At 47.9% G+C, this 10,608-nt stretch overlaps 1 long non-coding RNA gene across 3 annotated transcripts; it reads left to right on the forward strand.

The window, feature by feature from the left end:
- The first annotated feature begins 4,826 nt into the window (after positions 1–4,826).
- On the forward strand, positions 4,827–9,044 carry LOC125551696 (uncharacterized). Of its 3 annotated transcripts, XR_007303040.2 has the most exons (3): positions 4,891–5,254; positions 6,369–7,249; positions 7,715–9,044. It is a non-coding gene; the product is annotated as an uncharacterized LOC125551696 (long non-coding RNA). The 3 variants fall into 3 exon arrangements; XR_007303041.2 differs by having other exon boundaries at positions 4,827–7,249; positions 7,706–9,044; XR_007303039.2 differs by having other exon boundaries at positions 4,827–7,249.
- The last annotated feature ends 1,564 nt before the right edge of the window (positions 9,045–10,608 follow it).

Genomic DNA, 10,608 nt, shown 5'->3' on the forward strand with positions numbered 1-10,608 from the left:
ACCAGTTTACGCTTATTGTGACAGTCAGTTTTCGGCTTTCTCCACTGGGGTGCTTTACCATGCGAGCTGGAAGCACAATCATAGTGGTTCTCCCTTTGCACACCTAGCTGGACAAAGTGGAACGTAGGAGGCAAGCACAGGAGCCGGGCAACCCAACTATTGACCGAAGACACAATTTGAAACTGATGCATATATAACAATATCTGAGAATGTTTTTGCCGAATCTCTAAAGGTGTCCGGCATTGCACTGCGAGACTTATGCTGGAAAGACACAAATAGTTTAAAAGTGCCATAGGCTTGGAAAACCAAAAAACGTCAGTAAAAACTTGACGTCCGAACAAGATCAAGTGTTCGGTGCCAATCCGAAAATTGGTCTTAGAAAAAAAGTGCTTATGTTGTGCTTTAATATGACACATCCTATCTCAAGACTTCAAGCGGGTCAGCCTACGGCTTCAACCTCCTATCCCTAAGGCGGGGTACTTCTCGTTAGGTCAATTTAGCAAACTAAACTCTAGCGATTTTGAGAGAGAAATTAGGCTCCCCGGCTACTGACCACACACTCGCGTCGAAAAAGGAGTGATAGAAAAAGAATTTGCAACGACTAGGAAGAAATCATTTATTATAAAACGGTTCATATATATTTAAGATCCCCCAACTGACTTGGGTAAAAGAATTTTTATGTATAGTGATCGTATGTACCGAAGTACTTGTATCATATCTGTGTTCACCCGAACTTTAAACGCGTCTTAACCGACCGTCGGCTTCTCCCTCTTCGATCAAGGACCGAAAATTGTTATGTACTCCACCTGTCGAGAATATCAATGGTGTTTCCGATAACCAGGCAATCAGGCCATAAGGCTGTAACAGACAAAGCACGCTCAGGGAACTTATACTATATTACTGACGAAGTGTAAGAAGCATCTTCGAAGAAAATAGTACCTCCACCGATACCTTTCTTCGGTTGCTCATTGTCACTATGAGGCTGGTGCAATAGATTTTTTGTACTCATGAGTTCCGTTGTGTGCCGACCATGATTGCAAACAATAAGAGCGCTAGCTTTCGGCTTCACCCAGTCTGCGGTCCGAGCTCGGATGAACTGATCGTGACAATCATAGAGGTGCTCCCTTTATTCCCTAGCCGAACAATCGGGAACGCAGGGGTAAACACAGGAGCAAGGCAACCCAGCTTGCGGAACACTTAAGTCAATATGGTGCATATTGTGGCGTAATACACGAACAAGGAACGGAGCCATACAATTATAATCATATGCAAGAGGAAAAGCTTCATAAAGGAAGCCCCCAAATAAATGGGGTATTTTAATTTGTGTGTCACAAACAAAGTTATGACAAGGAAGGTTTTCACAAACAACTTTTTGCCAAGAAAGTATAATGCTTTGGTCGAACCGAACAAAATTTAAAGTTAAAAATTCTGAGCATAAAAGCGACTTAGATGGTTAATGTGTTCGGCATTGATGACGCGGTCCGAGCTTGTTGCGGGACAAGGTCCCAGCCCCCGAGCTGGTCACGAGGTGGCGGAGCGAAGAGCTTGGCACTCTGAAGTGGCGATGTAGCACGACCAATGTGGCGAGGTGGAACCCCTAGTTCGACCGAGGCGATGGAGCTAGCCGGCAGTATGACGCCGAAGTCCCCGGCGTGGGTTAATGAAGTGATGACGAAGCCCCGGTCGAGCCGAGGTGACATGGTACGTCAGTACACCGAGGTGACAGCGTTGCCGGAGCCGGATCATTTATCTGTGCACAGAAAATAGTGCAAGCCAATAATAATAAGATATTTTAAAAAGAAATCTCTTCTACTTAATTAATTTAAGTGATGTAAATGATTTAGAAAAAAGTGGCCTCAGCACGGCGGTCAGCTCGATGGAGTGGTCGCGCAGAGGCATCTGCGCAGGTCGATTGGCCGAGGTGATGACACAGCCACAATCAATTTTAGATGTGTGCCAGGCTTATGAAAAAGCGATCGCCTAATTGAGACATTGGTCAGACTGACGCGGATGGAAATCGCCATATACAAATGCCGATAGAATATTTCTGCAAAACTATGGCAGTAGAAAGCAACAGAAAAATGCTCTGTGCGTAATAGTAATTTTACGTGCTAAAGGGAATAGACATGAGAAATTAAACCTGTTTGATGACCCTGTCCATAGCCGATCAAAGAAAATAAATAGCAGTCTATACAAATCTATAGTCATGTGTCCTGTGTATGCTTAAGGTCCTTGCCTCCACTATGTAGCAATCCGAGGAGAAACATTTGTTGCTTCCATTACGTGGGCACGGGCAGCACTAGTAATAGTATTAGTGCTTACACGTGGGAAGTGCACAAAGACAAATGATTAGTCAAAAGCATAGATTGCTTTAGTAATAATTAAATAATAAATAAAAGAGGAAAAAGATTAGGTCTACCTGTTGTGCGGTCATCGATTCGAATTCTAGTTGGCCCCTGTGCGCTGTTCTGCATGGGCAGTACTAGCGTTGTGCAGTCTTCTCGCTGGGTCGGATTTCCTTTTTTGGCAGGTGAGTTCTTAGGGCATTTCCAGCCGTTTGGCCTCCCAGGCGCCTAAATAGAGCGACCTGGGGGCGTGCCGGCGCTAGTTCGGCCTCTGGGGGCGACCTAGCTTCCAGTCACGTCCCCAAGCGCCAGCCTCAGGATGCGGGAAATTTAAAACTTGGTCGTTCCCGTCCTCAAAAGACGCCACAAATCCGGCGATCGGACGTAATCTGGCGTTACAAAAAATAGAGCGTCACATGCCGCAAGTTCGCGTGCATGATTCACTCGGCGGGGTCGGCTCCAGGCGTTGGCGAAGTCGGCGTGCTCGGGCTCGGTGGTGTCAAAGCTGCTTCGGTGCTGGGCTGTGTCGGCGCGGCTTCGGCACTGCTGGGCGGCGACATAGAGGCGTCGTTCGGGCTTGGCGTCCGTGTGGTCGTGGGCGCGGGAGCTTGCGTCGTCGGCGTCGTCGGAGTTGCCGTCCGCATCTGATTCAGGATGAGGCCGCGCTCCGCCATGTACCACGCCCTGAGCTCCTCGTCGTCGCTCTGGAGCATGTCCGCCCCGCCCATCAGAAAAGCCATATCGGTGTTCCTCTTCTTCGCGGCGACGTTCGTCCGGAGCAGGTCGAGCTTGATGGTGTTGTTCTTCATCAGCGACGACCACCACGCCTCGGTCTTCTCTTCACGTAGGACGGCCCGGGCCTGGGCGTCGGCGAGGCAATGCTCGATGGACTCCTGCACTCGCGCGGTTGCCGCGTCAGCGTTTTTCCCCTTCTTTGCCAATTTGTGGCCGTCCGGCCGCCCCTCACTCGCGCCCGGAGTCGTCGCGTCCGGCTTGTATGTCTCCTTGGCCTTGTCGAGGGCACGTCGGACTTCCGCCCACTTCTCGCACTTGTCAATGCGCTTGTAGACGTGGAGGTGCTTGAAGTCGGCGTCTTGGTTGTCGCCCCGATACATGGCGAACATACACAGAAGCTGTGCGGAGGAACAAACAGTTGGCGGGCGGCGGGCGTAGTCGACGAAGATATGTGGGCGAACGGCGTGCGTACCTGATCCTCAACGCTGACGCCGCTCTCCGGGCGAGCCGCGACCTCCTCGACGATTCCATACCATTTGTTGCACGCCAACTGGATACGCCCCCAATGGTTCGCCATCGCCTTGGAGCCGCGCTGCATGTAGACGCCTTTGAAGTACGGGTCGACGAGTTTCCGCTCGTCGAACTTGGCCTTGATGCGGTCCCAGTACATCTCCAAGCTCTGGTTCGCGCCGGTGGTCGGGTCGAGGCAGACGACTTTCCATGCTTCGGCGAGGCATTCCTCCTCCTTGGATGTCCACTTGATGCGTGGTTCGCCTGACCTAGCCGCCCGCTTCTTCTTCTTCTGGCGCCCCTTCATCGGAACAGGAACAGGAGCCGAGGAGGAAGGCGAGCGAGCGGGAGATATGCGAGGGAAAAGCGTCAAGAAACGGCGGAAAAAGGCCCTCGGGTCGCCGCCGGGGCGGGCCCACGCGCCTTTTTCGCTTGCGCCGGCTCCCCAAGCGCCCCCCAGGGCGCCGGATTCGGCCTGGGTCCGCCGGCACCAGTTTTTGCCCGAGCCGGCGAAAAACGGACTTCTGGGGACGCGACTGGGCCATTTTTGGCGCCGGCGCGGCAAAATCGCCTGAGGAGGGCCTGTTGGGGGCGCGGCTGGAGATGCCCTTATCCAGCTAGTGTATGATTTTGGCCCTGATCGGGTTGGCTCGACATGCGTCCCCAGCGCTAGGACAGAGTTCGGTCGCCAGGCCTCTCGCCGCCTTGATAGCCTGCATGGGCCATCAGTATCTGGTGCCGAAGTCGATGTTGATGCTGGGCCCTGGCATCATGTAGGGAAGGCGTGCAAAAACCCGAAATCACATGGCGTTTCGAGTTTCCGATGTTACGTTCGTAGGACCGCGGATAAGACTGCACCATTATATAGGCCGTACTGTAATCTGGCGCAACAATAGCGGATGTTGTAGCAATTAGTCATCAGGTTAAAATCAATACGGCACATGAGATATTAGTATCTCATGCGGAGATTAGAAAGTAGTGGTATTATAGTACCACTCCTCACGCTGGGTCAAGCTAATCCTGTATATGAAATATGCACGGAACAAGCCATCAGTATAAAAGACTTCATTAAATCTTTCCCTAATAATAAAGTACAGATTGACTCCATGGGTTCACCGTCACAATACGCTTTTTCATATGAATTTATACTTTCAGTTTGAATTTAAAACATATACGCGAGGTGGTACTGAAAAACCGTTTCGTCCGTCCGTCCGTTTTTCCTTTTTTTCTCTTTCGTAGGCGTTGGGGTCACCCGTCGCCCACCTGGGCCATAGCCCGTAGAATCCATACGAGACACCGTGGTAGCCGGCCCAGTCAATCTAGAGAGGAGGCAAAAAATGCTGGTCGTAGGAACAGACACGACCACGGGCTCTCCTCTCTCCCTCTCCTCCGGATCCAAGCCGCCAGGAGGCGCACGACCTGCGCGACGCTCGATCCGGTGCCGCGCCGGCCGCCGACCGATGGCCGACGCCGGTGATCGGAGCACACTGCACCACCGGTCTGCCTCAGCTCCCCCTTTCCTTTGCGCGCCCGAGCTCCTCGCTGTACGCCGCCCGGGAGGGCTCGCGCTCGCCGCTCGACCAAAGCCACCGCCGGCCGGTCCGGTGCCGCGCCGGCCGCCGGCAGATGGCCGACGGAGGTGTTCGAAGCATCCTGCACCACCGGTCTGCTTCATCTCCTTCTTTCCTTCACATGCCCAAGCTCCTCCCTATAAGCTGGCTGGGAGGGCTCGTGCTCGCCGCCACCGCCAGCCGGTCCTCCCTGCACTTGCCCGCGACCTCTCCGCCCCCTCTACACCGCCCTACACCTCAACTTCAGACGCACATGTGTTTGTGGATGTTCTCGGTTATTTTTTGCACACAAGGTGTTTGTGTGTTTGTCTGAGCCAGTTTCAGTCACAGATCCTTGAAGTAAACTCCCACATACGAGATTAGCTCTCCTTCCATATGATTCAAAAAATGGTAGGATGGTGGGAGTTAATTGGGATACTAGAATAATGGGTTGCTAATTAATTTACATCATGTGGAGTCTCAAAACACATGGGTACGCTGGCTCCTATTGTTTGAAAAATTTATATTGAACTTTCTTTAATCGTATAAAGGAGTTGCAGTTAGGTGTTGCCCTTTTTTATGCCTAGACACAGCAGCTCCAATAACATCTGGACGCTCATGGTGAGATATATTAATTATTCTTATAATGGTCATCTGAATTTGCAGAGACAATTAGATTTTGGAAGCGGGAATCCTTTCCTCATAAGATGGATGAGCTGTAGGATTTGATTCTGTTCAGCTTGAATTAGTTTTTCATCATCATGTTCTATGTATTAGGAATTCATGCCTTACAGCTCTAATTTTTTCGCATTGTTGGTGTATGCTGGGAGTCACATTGTTATGCATGCTAGCAAACAGTAGGATTGAAAGTCTTACCCTGTTGGTTATTAATATCTTTTCCACTATAGTGAGATTCAGCAATTTAATTCGTATTAAGGTCACACAAACAGTTTGGTTTCAGATTTGTCTTGACAAACATATTTGGTTCAACAATTTAATTCGTATTAAAGTCACACAAGCAGTTTGATTTTTAGATTTGTCTTGACAAACATATTTTTGCAGATTATCCTTACATAAGCAATTGATTTCTGCAAGTTCCTTTCACTTCTTATTTATTTCTTCACTTGGTTATGATGTACTGCTATTCCTTTTCATGATGATTCATGCATTTTGTAGTTTTCACTCACAGAATGTTCTCTCTAAACAAGATTGGTTCCCATTCTTACAGTGAAGTAGCTACTGAGCAGTGAGGCCATCGAGCGACACCAGACCGCGGGACAGCGTGAGAAGAGGCATGGGGTGTCTGGCAGGATGGGGAAGACCACGAGGAAGTGTGGCGATGGAGTGCAATCCCGAGGAAGAAGAACATTGCAAAGAAAGACCCTAGCCAAGCGCCACCCAATTCTCTTTCATTGACCTATCTAATGGCCATCAATTCAATTGGTCCAAGCTGCTGCGTTTGACCTTCCCACTGACCAACTACATCCTCGCTCAGCTGCTTCTGCTATGTTTCTTCTCCATGGCATTGTCGGCTGCCAGTGTGCCTGACATCATGCCTATGTGACCTCATATCATGCTCCTCTACGTGTTCTTCTCACCCTGGTTCCATGAGGAGAGATGTTGTTCTGTGGTTCTGTAGCTCTACTCCATAGCAATGATGGAGTCGCCTCCAGATGGGATAGCAATTATCTCGGGATCATGGTGAGGTTACTGAGTCGACCCTTCATTTGGCTCTGTTCGTGTGGATCTATTCATGTGCATCTGTAAACTGTATTTAGGTACAACTATTGTTCTAGCACTTGTGTTTATTATTGTTGTAAAAAAAGATTTCTTGATCTTATTAAATTGGGGTTTTATGTTGACATGAAATTCTAACTGAATTTGCTATTTAGCTGACAATTCCAACAATTTTTTGTATTGTATTTGCATGTACGGAGCTGCCTAAGCAACGGCCAGGGGGCATATGCTTCTCCTACCACTAACATCTTCATCCTATTTGAGCCAGAATAGCTTTGGTGCCCTCTCTCGCTCATGGTGAGGCCGTGCACGCTTGCCATGGTTGTGGCTACGAAATCTCAGACTGAGTCGCTTCGGTCGGGCACTATTCAGGTACAACTCACTTTGCTCCACCATTGTTGGTTGCTGTGCATCACATGCTTGATGAAATTCAGAGATGGTGTTGATCTTGCTCTTGCTAGACCATCCTTGTTATAAATCATTATTGGGTTCTAGCTAGGGTCTTAGGAATTGATAATTTCCAGATTGTATCGCTGAAAATGTAGTTCTTATAAGATTCTCATTGTCAAGATGTTATGGCAGCATGAGTGAAAATATGTTCCTTTTAAATGCTTAGATTCTATAGAAACCTCTAATCTATATCCTAAATTACTGTATTGTGTGCTCTTGTAAAATAAACTGTATATATTGATTCAATTTATATATGTAGTACAATGATTTTGCTCACATCACAAATATCTAACAACAAGAGTGGTACTGGGTTCACTTGCAACCAAAACATTTAAATTCCAGTTCAACATTGCATATTCCTATCTAATAAACGGTCAGATGTTTCAGATTAATGTGGGAATTTCTAGCATATTCCTCTTTTACGGTGACGCCAGATTTGAATTTGAAGGCGTACTTGCCCCTGAGCTGGCGGTGCCTGAGAACAACGACGACAAAATTCTGGCATCGTCTCCAAGCTCTGTCGCAAGCAAATGCAGGAACGCCTCAGGCTCAAAGTCGGGTTGCTGTGCAGGCGAGCGGCAGCAGCCACTTATGTCTCTTCCAAGAAGGGCGCCACCTTGGAGGAGCATAATGACACCGGCTGCAGCGGCGCACGAGCCAACAAAGGGACAGGACCATTGGAGACGACGGACACAGAGGTGCATGCTAGGCATGCCGATCATCAGACACTAGGGAGCGATCCCACCCGTGATGCCGCAGTACACGCAGCCGTCGCCGCCGCCGCCACATGCCATGATCTACGGGCAAGTGCCTGCTCAGCAGCGTACAAGAGAGATCACCGCGGGCCCTACTCGCCAAGACGATGCTTCTCTTATCGTGCTTATTTACTTGCCTTCTATGTGTGACGAGAAGGAGCGGGAGATTCAGAGGCTCAGGTTGGCATCACTAGGTGAGTTCCCTGCTGATTTGTCGAGCACGAGATATAGACTATAGTCGGGTTCCTTCCTAACTCTGCTGGGCCTAATGAAGAGAAAGAATCAACTTTTGAGATTAATTGGCTAGATCCAAGCAGGCAGCTGCACAACATCGTCAAGGAGAAGATGAGAACAATGCGATGTTCAAAGAAGCAGGCTCCAGTACTGGTAAATGAGTAGTGATGTTGCAACCACCAAAACAAATCTGAAAAATAAGACAAAGACAAACAGGTTGAGAGGTTGGTTAATGATATGGAAGATCAAGTAAAAAAACGAATTATTGGAAGCCCCGGCAAGCAAAGTAAAGAAAACCCTACTTAACTTGATCACAAAGGTTGGATCGTGCAAGTACATGTTGTATAAGTTTACTAGGTTGGGACAGGTCGTACTGGTGGTTGCTGGCAGAATTCTGATGTGATTCACATGTTCTTCAGTTCAGAAGATGAAACAAAAACTCTCCAAAGAGGGGAAACAAGCACAGATAAAGCCTGAAGAGATATGCAATTTGGACTTATAGGAACTGTCACTTCATTATTATAGTGGAGTTAAAGGAAATAGGAGGCATGAAAACATGGCGAGCGAGGAAAGATCACTGCTACGCAAGAAAAAATGCAAGTCCATGTGATTTTGCAATAGGAGAGGCTTAGACTTTCAGGGTTTTTACTTGAAAAATCGCATTTGGTACTTTTGAGTATTTTTTATAGTGTTTTGCTCAATCAAAATTCACCACATGTTTTTGTTTATACCCGTTGCAACGCACGGGTATTTTTACTAGTAATATTAAAAAAAGGAAGGAGGGAATCTCCCTGTGTTTCCGCATAGATGAGTTACCGCTGGCCTGGTGCGTTGCCGTACGCAAGAAGTACTGTGCATGCGTGATCAGCGCCGCTGGCCGGATCGCCTCCGCAACAAGGGGTACATATAAATTGCCTTTGGGTGTGCTTCTAGTAGCATCACACCTCGGATCTGACGTTCTGGCAGGTAGCGGACAAGGCCGCCGCCGCTAGAAAATTTCTTGATCTCGTTCTGCAAATAAAGTAGCACGACGCGGAACCAACGATTTTGCAAAAAGAGATAATATATATGGAATAGATCTAACTAAAAAAATATCACCTGATCATCACATCGATCCGTGTCGATCACTTAGCAGACTCTCAATGAAAGCACCAATGTCGGTTCTATATCCGGCGTATCTCGTATTAGGGGTCCTAAACTAGGCGACTTGGAGCGATGGTAACATGGACACAGGATTTTACCCAGCTTCGGGCTCTCTCGAAGAGATAATACCCTACATGCTGCTTTTGATTGTATTCATATGTGGTGTAGTACAGAGTACATGTATCTACCACGAGATAGTAGTAATGAATATGAGATTGTCTATTGACTAGCCTCGCCTCAGTTTATATAAGACACCGGAGACCTAGGGTTTTAGGAGAGTCCTTGTCTTGGGCGCCAAGTCTTGTGGAGTCTTCCTTGTATGCGGCAGGGGTTGTCCGAACTGGCCCAATAGTGAACCTCCACGGGGGTCCTCGGCCCGATCCAGCTGGTCGGGAGACGACGTGGTGAGTACCCCCTAGTCCAGGACACCGTCACCGGCCCTTGGCGGCTACCAATTGCTCCTGTCAAAAATTCAAGGTACACAAGTCTTAATCCATTATATTGAAAGGCATGTTTACTCAGTTGGTAGAGTACAAAGCTCTTAACCTTATGGACGTGGGTTCAAACCCCCAGGTGAGGGTTACATCATATGATATTATTTTCAATGAAGCATATATAAAGTCCTGCTACCTCTTGAGCACTGTGTTGGTTTTCCCTTGAAGAGGAAAGGGTGATGCAGCAGAGCAGCGTAAGTATTTCCCTCAATTTTTGAGAACCAAGGTATCAATCTAGTGGGAGGCCACGCACGAGTCCGTCGCACCTACACAAACAAATAAACTCCTCACAACCAACGCGAAAAGGGGTTGTCAATCCCTTCACGGTCACCTACGAGAGTGAGATCTGATAGATATGATAAGATAATATTTTTGGTATTTTTATGATAAAGAGAAATAAAGATGCAAGTAAAATAAATGGCAAAGGAAATAACTAAGTATTGGAAGATTAATATGATGGAAAATAGACCCCGGGGCCATAGGTTTCACTAGAGGCTTCTCTTGAGAGCATAAGTATTACGGTGGGTAAACAAATTACTGTTGAGCAATTGACAAAATTGAGCATAGTTATGAGAATATCTAGGTATGATCATGTATATAGGCATCACGTCCGAGACAAGTAGACCGACTCCTGCCTTCATCTACTACTATTACT

Source organism: Triticum urartu, chromosome 4A (assembly GCF_056163025.1).
Source record: "Triticum urartu cultivar PI428250 chromosome 4A, HENAU_Tu73, whole genome shotgun sequence".
Taxonomy (NCBI): Eukaryota; Viridiplantae; Streptophyta; class Magnoliopsida; order Poales; family Poaceae; genus Triticum; species Triticum urartu.